Consider the following 9,846-nt stretch of genomic DNA (forward strand, 5'->3'; position numbering starts at 1 on the left):
CATGAAGTGCACAAAGATCTGGGCTCTTATGTCTCTGGGCCATGGGGAGGTGTGTGTCCTCTGACCAACTGGGAACATAATAGGATTCTAATGAATTTATGCAAATCTCTTGAAGGATCACTTACTCAAAGGAATCATGGCTTGGGGGTTGGTGATATACCTACTATAGAGGAATCAGTAGCTTGTACCCACTGTAATTTGGCAGAGTCCCCACATGAGGGACATTTGTCTCATCTCAGCAGGTGTCTCCTTCCAGAGTCCTGTCAAGGGGGAAAAGAAACCTTGTTCAGTCTGCAATATGAGCAGAACTCAAGCACCAGAGCTCAAGGAGGGGCTCATCAGTTATAATGGAAATATATTTGCATGAATAGCCCCTCCCCTGAAGAAGATGGGGAAAAGAAAAGGAGGCCTGAGGCAGCCCAGCACAACTGAAGGAACCCAGGGTCTGTGCCCACTTTTTCCTGGACATCTCTTTCTTACTGTACAGGTAGAGACAAGCCTCAGAGATATTGGGCAGGCTCAAAACCTGCTTTTTTCTCTTTCTTCTCATACTTTTGTGAATTCCTTCCCTTGTCAGTGTCACATCATCTTTGGCTTTGTGTTTTCAGGTTTTCTCACCTTGCCAGTGGTGACTCAGCTGCCTTCCATCTCTGCATCTCCAGGAACTTCTGGGAGACTCACCTGCACCCTTAGCAGTGGCTTCAGTATTGGGGACTATGTAATAAGGTGGTATAAACAGGAAACCCTCCTAGGTTTCTTCTGTAGTACCATACAGACTCAGATAAGGACAGGGCTCTGGAGAGCCCAGCCACTTCACTGGATCAAAAGATTATATCATCAAGTGCAGAGCTTCTCCTAATCCCTGGCCTGCATGCAGAAGATAAGGCTAAGTATTATTGTCAGATATGACACAGTGGTATTCACACAGTGACACTGAGGGGGATATTGAACAAAAACCCAGCCTGCTCAGTGACCTAGACTATGGCTTTTCTTCAATTGTAACATAGCTTGCACCTTCACTAAATACATTTTCAGGCAGCTTCACATTAAAAGCATCACTCCTTCTAATTTCCCATTCAATGTTCCTTAACTTTCAGATAACTAAAAAGGAAACAACAAAAAAATTTCTCTTGTAATCAGAAGGATGCCCAGAAACTCAGTTGCTAACAATGAAAGACTGTGGAGCTCACCAATCATTTTTCCTGAAACAACTTGGCCTTGTCTTGATTTCATCAGATCCCAATGGCCACCACAGAAGGTCAACAGTTCTCTACAGAATAGATTGTGCTGTTTGAAGGGTCAGAGCAGATATGCCTCTTTTCCTCTCAAATCATCTCTGCTTAGGGCAGCACCCTGCTTACTCTGTCCTGAGGATGAAGCACTAAATATGAAAAAAAGTGTAAAGACACAGATTGAGAAGGAATACCAAGCACAGAGCTGAGCTGACCTAACTCATTGTTGGGTTTCATTAGCTTTGAATGTGATGTCAAAGAGCAGGTAGGCAAGGAAGAGGTTGGGGGCTGAGGACAGCAAACCTCCTTGTGCAATGTGAATAATGAAGGGAAGGCTACACCATTGCTGAGAAAATGTTTACGCCTCTCCCAGGATGTTGAGTGAAGTAGGTTCCATGTATGTGACTTTCTTATGGATGACATCATTCAGGACCCTAAAAGTTCTTATTGTTGGCCTTCTTGGCCCTGCAAAGACTGGGCCCTTCATCCCTCTTTCTCTCTGAGTTTTCCAACAAGTCAATTGATATGGGTTGACCTGAGCTATATAAGTGAGCAGAAAATTCCTCATTATTGTTTCAATTAAATTCTCACCTAAAACTCTTGACAAAAACCAGATATCAAAGTGAACTTCTGGACAAGGAGCAGCAGAGTGAGTGGGGGTTACCAGGCAACTGTAAACCTAAGTGGGTTTTTAAGGGCTAAAGGAACATTATGACCTAGCATGGCAATGGTCAACTTACAGGTATCCCAGTCTGATTTTCCATCTCTAGGTTTACCAATAAGGCCTCCTTTACCACCTGTGGGGTCCATCCTGAGCACAGTGTTTATCACTGACACCTACCTGGTTATAACCTTCACATCACAAACAGCTCTTGCTCATGGGGAGGTGAAAAATAAAATCACTTCTCGCTTTTCATGTCTGACCCATTCCTCACAGGCCTGCTGTGATCAATATCACCTTCTAATGAATCTTTTTGGAGTACTTCTGCTACTAAAGCAGAATTTGGATTTAACAACAACAAAAAAAAAAACCCTCATTTTCTTATTCTGGAAGCTACAGTGCACACCTGTAATCCCAGTGGCTTGGGAGGCTGAGGCAGAAGGATTGAGAGTTCAAAGCCAGCCTCAGCAATGATGAGGCACTAAGCAAATAACTCAGTGAGACCCTGTCTCTAAATAAAATACAAAATAGGGCTGGGGATGTGGCTCAGGGATCGAGTGTTCCTGAGTTCAATCTCTGCTACAAAACAAAACAAAACAAAACAAAAACCTTATTTTCTTAATAATCCATTTGTTTCCAGAAGCAAAAGGTGCTACCCACATATCCTTAGTAGATATGAGTTTCTGCATTTCTTCTAAGGTTACACTCTCAAAAATATTCTAAACTTTTAGATAAAGGATAAAACTTCCCTGTGAAGGAGATGGTTCTCCAAACTATCAAATGCTCATGTTCTCCAGTTTCATCTCAGTGTTTAGATATGAGGCAAGTCCCAAAAGCTCATGTGAAGCAATTTTCAGAGGTGAAATGTTTAGATATGAGAGCTAGTTGGCAAATTAATAAAGTTATAGATTAATAATTTAAATGGATTTATCAGTGGTAACTGCATGCAGGTCAGGTGTGGTGTTACTGGAAGAAGTAGATCACTGGAAGCAAATCTTTAGGGTTTATAATTTGTCCCTGGTGCCTCGTTTCCTCTCTACACTTCCCAGCCACCATGACTTGAGCAGCTTTCCTTCACCATGCCCTTCTGCCATGATGTTTTTCCTCACCTCAAGTCAAACAATGGAATTGGCCAACCATGAAAAGAGACTTCTAAAACCATGAGTTCAAAATCAATTTTTCCTCCTCTATAATGGTCTTACTGGGTATTTTGGTCACAGTGGTGATAATCTGAGTAACACAGAAGGCTTAACTATTTATCACCCATATTTCTCTGTTTGGGATGACATTTGACAAAATTCAGTCATTTGGAGGATGTAGCATATGGTCTTCATCCATATTATTACAGATAACATAAATAGTGTATATAATATATTTTTTTCCCGAAAATTCTGTTTTTCTTCAGTGTCACTCTGTAGAGCATTTATGAAATAGCCAGAATCAGGACTTACAACACAGAGAAGAATAAACCATGGAGACCACAATCCAAGTACAGCAAAAGACCTCACAATTGGGGGATCCTTTCATATATCAATATATGTACACAGAACATTTATAAAAATAGATTAATACACATTAAGCATATCTGAATGAGATTCACAATAGTGTAATGTATTGCCAGGGTAACTATGAAAAACAAAATCCAGAGTGGGAAACAAGTGAGGAGGACACATTTTCTTAATATTATAAAGAAAATTTTCCTAATATTATTCCTAATGTTCTAAAAACACAGACATCAAATTCCATGGCCTATACCTTAGGGGCTGGGGGAGCCTAACAGAAGACCTTCAAAACAGCAAGAAGTTAAATTCTTTTTTTTTTTTTTTTATTTTGAGAGAGAGAGAGAGAGAGAGAAATCTTTAACATTTATTTCTTAGTTTTCAGTGGACAGAGCATCTTTTATTTTTTTATTTGCATGTGGTGCTGAGGATCAAACCCAGCACCCTGCTCATGCCATGTGAGTGTGTTACTGCTTGAGCCACATCCCAAGCCCAGAAGTTAAATTCTTAATGTAACCTGTGGAGAAATATTCTCACCTACTAACCTAGAGATGTTTTGGGGAAATTTTAATCTTTGAACTTGGGTGGTTATGATCCTATATTGATGATTCCAGGAACACAGTAAGAACAAACTCAAAGGCCAGGTTATGCTGAAATAGCTGATCCTATAAGTACTGCACAATACACAATTTATTTAGCAGACTAGAGATCAGTAAGGACCAGGAACAACTAATGCCTGCCCAAACACTTGGGAGGACACATATTCATCTTTTAATCATTGGAGATGAAGGTTCTTTGGGGATAAATTAAAGGATATATATGCTCACCCTTTCACTGCCACTTCCTGCTGACATTTAGACACAAGTGATGGGTCATCCCATTTTTCCCCATACTCAGTGTTGTTCATCAAACTTTGATGCCTCCACCAGTCATGTGTCTAGGTTTGTAAAGTGTCTAAATACATGTCCGAGTCATGTGGCATCATAAGTGTCCTACCAAAAATGCAAGAAAGTATTTCAAATACTTAAAACAGCACAAAAACCAAACTTGTTCATAATACTAGAAAAATAATGACAACCAACCAATAGGAACAGTATTATATATAAAAAGTATAGGGCAATCTCATTTTCACCATATATTCAAATATTCTTCTGCACATTAGCACATAGAATACATGTTCTTTTGCTGAAATTCCCCTTGACTATCAGGGAGAAATTGGGTCAAAAATAGAACATTTGACAGGTATCTGGATGTTATTTAACATTTTTAAGAAATGTAGATAGAAACAGGAAATAAGTCATATGTCATCCTCCCCAATAAAAGCCTTCAGCTCTCTGTGCTATTTTCTCATACACTTTGTTATTGAATTACTGTGGGAATAATTGATAGTGTATCCCAGGTTGGGAAGCATGCATTAACATGGTCCTTCAGAGATAGAAATAGCAGTACAACAAAGTTCTTACCTACGTCAAGAAGAATATCCCAAGAACTGCCAGAGACAATCTCTCTGGTGTTCTCTCCTTGCTGTACTGGGGAAGGAAAGGAAATACATAATAAAATTAACCAAATCATTCTATGTGCATGTATTAATATATCAAAATTAATTCCACTTTTATGTACAACTATAATGCACCAATTAAAAACAATAACTAAATTGAGGGAGGAATACACTAGAAGGAAAGAATCATGGGAATGGAGAAGGGGAGGAAAGAGTAAGTAGTAGGGATTGAAATGGAGCCAATTATGTTTATATGCATTTAGAATAGGTCAAATTGAATTCCATTATTATGGTTAACTATAGTATACTAATAAAAACAAAAGATATAAAAGATTTGAAAAAAATATTGTTTATATAAACAAGATATCAATACTTAAACCAATAACTTAAATTTTAGCACCTTTTAGGTGACTTACCTTATGAGTGTGATTCATGTCTGGTATGGATTGGAATTTGTGTAATGGTAGAAATATATATTGATGAGATGTAAAAAATGACATTTGTACAGTATTGGTACTCATTTCAATGAGTACAACTATTCTGGAAAACAGTATAGATACTACTTAGAAAAATAAAAATAGAACCACTATGTGGTGCATCAATCCCAATTACATATAAAAATACACAGCATATAAAAAAATAGAGAGAGAGATATACTTTAGTATGTATATCATTATATATTTGGATATGTATATATATGTAGGTGTACAAATATATATAATAAATATACAAATGAAGATATATATAAAGATATATATGTGTATATACATACATATACACTAATACATACATATAAATGCACACACACACATCTTTACCTAAAGTTTTTATTTCTCTTTTACAATATACTGAGTGTTCATTTTAGTGCAAATTTTGAATCCCTCTCTCAATTTTAAATATACCTCATAGCAAGCACTCTGGAATATAAATAATATTTTTTCCTTAGACTCTTATTTGGAATGGTTGATCCCAATAATTATAACATAGTAGGTTCATTTGGGGTTAAGCATTGTTTGAAGATCAGAAAGTTGGGGGTCTCATGTGGAGACTTGGGTGCATGCATAGAACATTCCTCTTCTCATAGTATGGAGTCAGCAAGCGAGGCATTTGGGGAAAGTTCTGCTCAGCTGTGAGGCACAGAACACAGAACTCAGAGATGACCTACACCACAGGTTGGTTCCCTCATATCCTCACCCTTTAAGACTGGCAACTCAGCCTCTCTGAACCTTACTGGGCTCCCACATGACAGCTGATTATCTCTGTCAGTTCTATGACAGCAGTCTCAATGCTCCCAATGAGCTCCAGGTCAACAGGGAAGTAAAACAAGAACCATTTCTCATCAGCCAGAAGGAGAACACATACCAGCTCCTACTCAGGCTTTCTATGAGGCTTTTGCCACCATGGACCTGGGCACATCCATTGGCAATTCCTAGGATGAGGAGCCTCCTCTTATTCTTTCATGATAATCACTCACAGCAGCCATTATTAAAGGGTCTCCAAGAAAACAAGTTCTGATCTCCATCAACATGGGACACAGAATTGCTCAGCAATGAAGTTCGGTGGCTGAGGTGACTGGTCCAGTTGTGGCTATCTCAGACATCACTCTGAGGAGACTTCTGCATCTCTACAATCCTCACTTTTCCTGTATCCAGGAGATTCAGAACTGTGTCCTTCTGTCATTAGTCCTCACTGGGAATCTCTGAAATTTTTATCCTACACTTTTCATGTAATTCTTATTGAAGTGTAATAGACATACAGTAAACCACAAATATTTTAAGTGCTCCATTTCCTATGTTTTGAGATATTTACATACATTTGAAAACCTCACTAAAGCAGGTCACTGAATCCATCACTTAACCTGAAATCCTCCTTATTTCCCCTAGGAATCCTCCCTCCACCCAGGCCAATGGCAGAATCCTAGGTAACCACTTATCCACCGTAAATAACAATGGATCAGCTTTTATTTTATGATTTTAAACAGAATCATACAGTTTATGTTACTTCATATCTTAATGGTTTCTTTCACTCTGGAGACTCCTTTAGAAACCTTGACACGCCTAGTTGATCTGTAAGTGATCCTACAAAGGACACATCTTCAAATTTGCAGTCCCTGAGCACTTCTGCCTGGAGGGCCCTTCTCCTATAATGTATGTGTATTAAAATTTTATTTGATGAAGCCATCTGAATAGATGTAACCTATCTGTAATCTTGCCTGGATCACATTCATGTTATTTATGACATTCAATAAATTAATATATTTTCTTGGGTTCCTAAAAGTACAGAGATCTCTGGGCACTGTTTCTTTTACCTCTGAAGTATGCTCAGCACTGCTTGCATCTTGTTAAATTTTTAAATAATATTAAATAAGTAATAGTCTGCGAAGTTCAATTTGATAAAAACTGCCCCACCTCCTGCATCCTCTCTGTGAAATTTTTTCTTCCACATGGAAGGACTCCTCTATCTCCAGCACTTTCACAGAGCCCCTCTGACATGAGCAACATCCTGGAGAGAATAGGGGCAGCCATGTGTGTGGACAGCAACAATTGAAAGCAGAAGGAGACTCAGTACAGGGACAGGTGGGGACAGGTTAGACTTCTAAGTTATGCCCAAGTCTGCACCTATACTTTCTCCATGGGAACTATTTGTAGATTATCTTATCTGTAGCCTCTCCAAATCAGTTCTGAGATTAAATGGGTGGGGTAATTAAACAGTGGCTTTAATTAATGTGTCCCTCCACATGGCATAACAGCTGATGTTCCCTGTAGTTATAATCCACCATGTGACAGACATTCTGTTTTCCAAGAAGACCTACAGCCCATGTAAATAGGATGGCAAAAAAAGGCCAAGATCTGCAGTTGAGAAACGTCCCTTGTTATCTACCCAATGGCATGAAACAGACTAAGACTGAAGCACCCATGACAGAAAATACATTTTGGGAAGAAATATCAGGTGCTCTGAGTGTTGTCATCCCCTGCTGGGCAGGAGCTTCCCCCCGGTGTTTACAAAGATCACTCAAGACATTCAGAGCAATAGAACTCATCCCCTGGATGCAAACTGGAAGTATAGTATAGATGCCTGATAAATATTAAAAGAAGGGGGACTCTAAATAGGGTATGGCCTGAGTTAGGAAGGAACTAGCTACACTGGGAGGTCCCTTGAACAGCCATCCACTGTGGGACAAGGTCTCTGGTGTGAACTACGGGGAAGAGACCCAGCTTTAAGTCCTGCTTCAAAGAGCAACCTGAGAGTGTCTGTGTAAACATTCCTCAGCACCAGGACAGTGCACAGATTGTGTCATTGTTTCCCAATATCAGGGTGCTTTTCACCTGCAGAAAGAATTCTACATCTCCTTGAAGGTCTTCTTTACTACCCTGCATTGGCCCATAATGTAATCACTGGCCTGTGCCACTCCTGGAAAACAGGAGTAGAGCTATATCTTGCCTTGTAATCTTTTTCTGACTTCCTACCACCTCAATGAGAATTATCCCAACAATGCTCCTTTATGGTCTTCATAAAGGAATGAAAACATGCACTCTGAAATGATTACCCATCACCTGAAGCAGACAAACCTGAGAGCATAAATTTAGCCTAGTGGTATTAATTAACTGATTTGTGGTTATTTGTTACTTAACATCATGGATTATCCAGCCTTGTACAACATAAATTTTCTAAAATTATGCACCTTCAACTCTAGTATAGATTGCCAAAATGTGTTTTCCAGTGAGTGGACAATTCTGTTTAAGTTCCCACTTGTTCTTCAGTGGATGGGTCTCAGGATTGATTCAGATAGGTGGGACACAAATCAGACAGCTGGGAAACTGCTGATCCTGCTCCAGTGAATGGGCAGTGTTCTCCTTGATATGAGAATTCTCACATCTTTGACTCTACCTTATCCACATGAACCTAGGTACATTCTCCTCAAATGAACATGGGTTATTTTCCAGGATACCTCATATATTAAGCCACAAGTCCTACAAAGGCCAAAGTCCTGTCAAACTTAACAGGAGGAAATGCTTCCTAACTCTAATCTGAAGCTAGATGTCCTCTCCCAGTGGAATGATAGGCAATGCTAGAGAATGCTAACACTTACTGAAAATAATATAGGATCTCACAATGGAACATTTTTACTGGGAAAGCTTCCCAATTTTGACATTCAGAATGTTTTGAAGGGCTTTCTCACATAAACTTAGTTGGCCATTCTTAAGACAGAGTTTAAGATACAATGAAGTGGCAATAAAAATTTTATCCCTACATCTTTGAACGTTTTCTTTTTTTAATTCTCTAAAGTACTGAAATAATTCTCACTTAAACCAAATGTACATACAACATGAGGTTCAAAATAGATAACTTCATGCATCAGGTGGTCATGAAAACAATTGTCTTTATTCATTCAAAACACGCAGGTAAGGTTAAGACCATGCAAACATGAAATTGCATTACACTTAAGGAAGGATTTCAACTAATGCTAGAAAAATGTATGTGAACAGGAAAAAACAAAGAAGAGAGAAACAATAAATGTGAGTCAGATTGGTAATATACTGGTAATGTCATAAAAATAAATAAACAGTTATTTGTTAAATGATTGAGATTACATGCCTTCAGACAATGAAGACAACAGGAAAAGTTGTGCATATTCTCAGAGAACTTAAGATATATAATCAATGTACTGGATCACGTACCATTGCTTACTGGTCCATGAACAATATTACAGCAGTTGCTTCCTCCCATGAGGAAAATCCACAACATACAGCCTCCCTGGTCCACTTCTGACAGTGTAACTCTCAGGGACAAGCACCAGGCAGGGAAGGACTTAGTTAGAGGTTCATGTTGGCATAATGCACCATGAAAACACCCCCATGGAAGAGAACACTCCTATGATAGTGAGAAACTAGAGTAACCACATACAAAATATGAGAATCACTATATTTAGGAATCAGACTAGGAATATGTGGATAG

The sequence above is a fragment of the Marmota flaviventris genome, chromosome 1, assembly GCF_047511675.1.
Source record: "Marmota flaviventris isolate mMarFla1 chromosome 1, mMarFla1.hap1, whole genome shotgun sequence".
NCBI classification, from domain to species: Eukaryota; Metazoa; Chordata; class Mammalia; order Rodentia; family Sciuridae; genus Marmota; species Marmota flaviventris.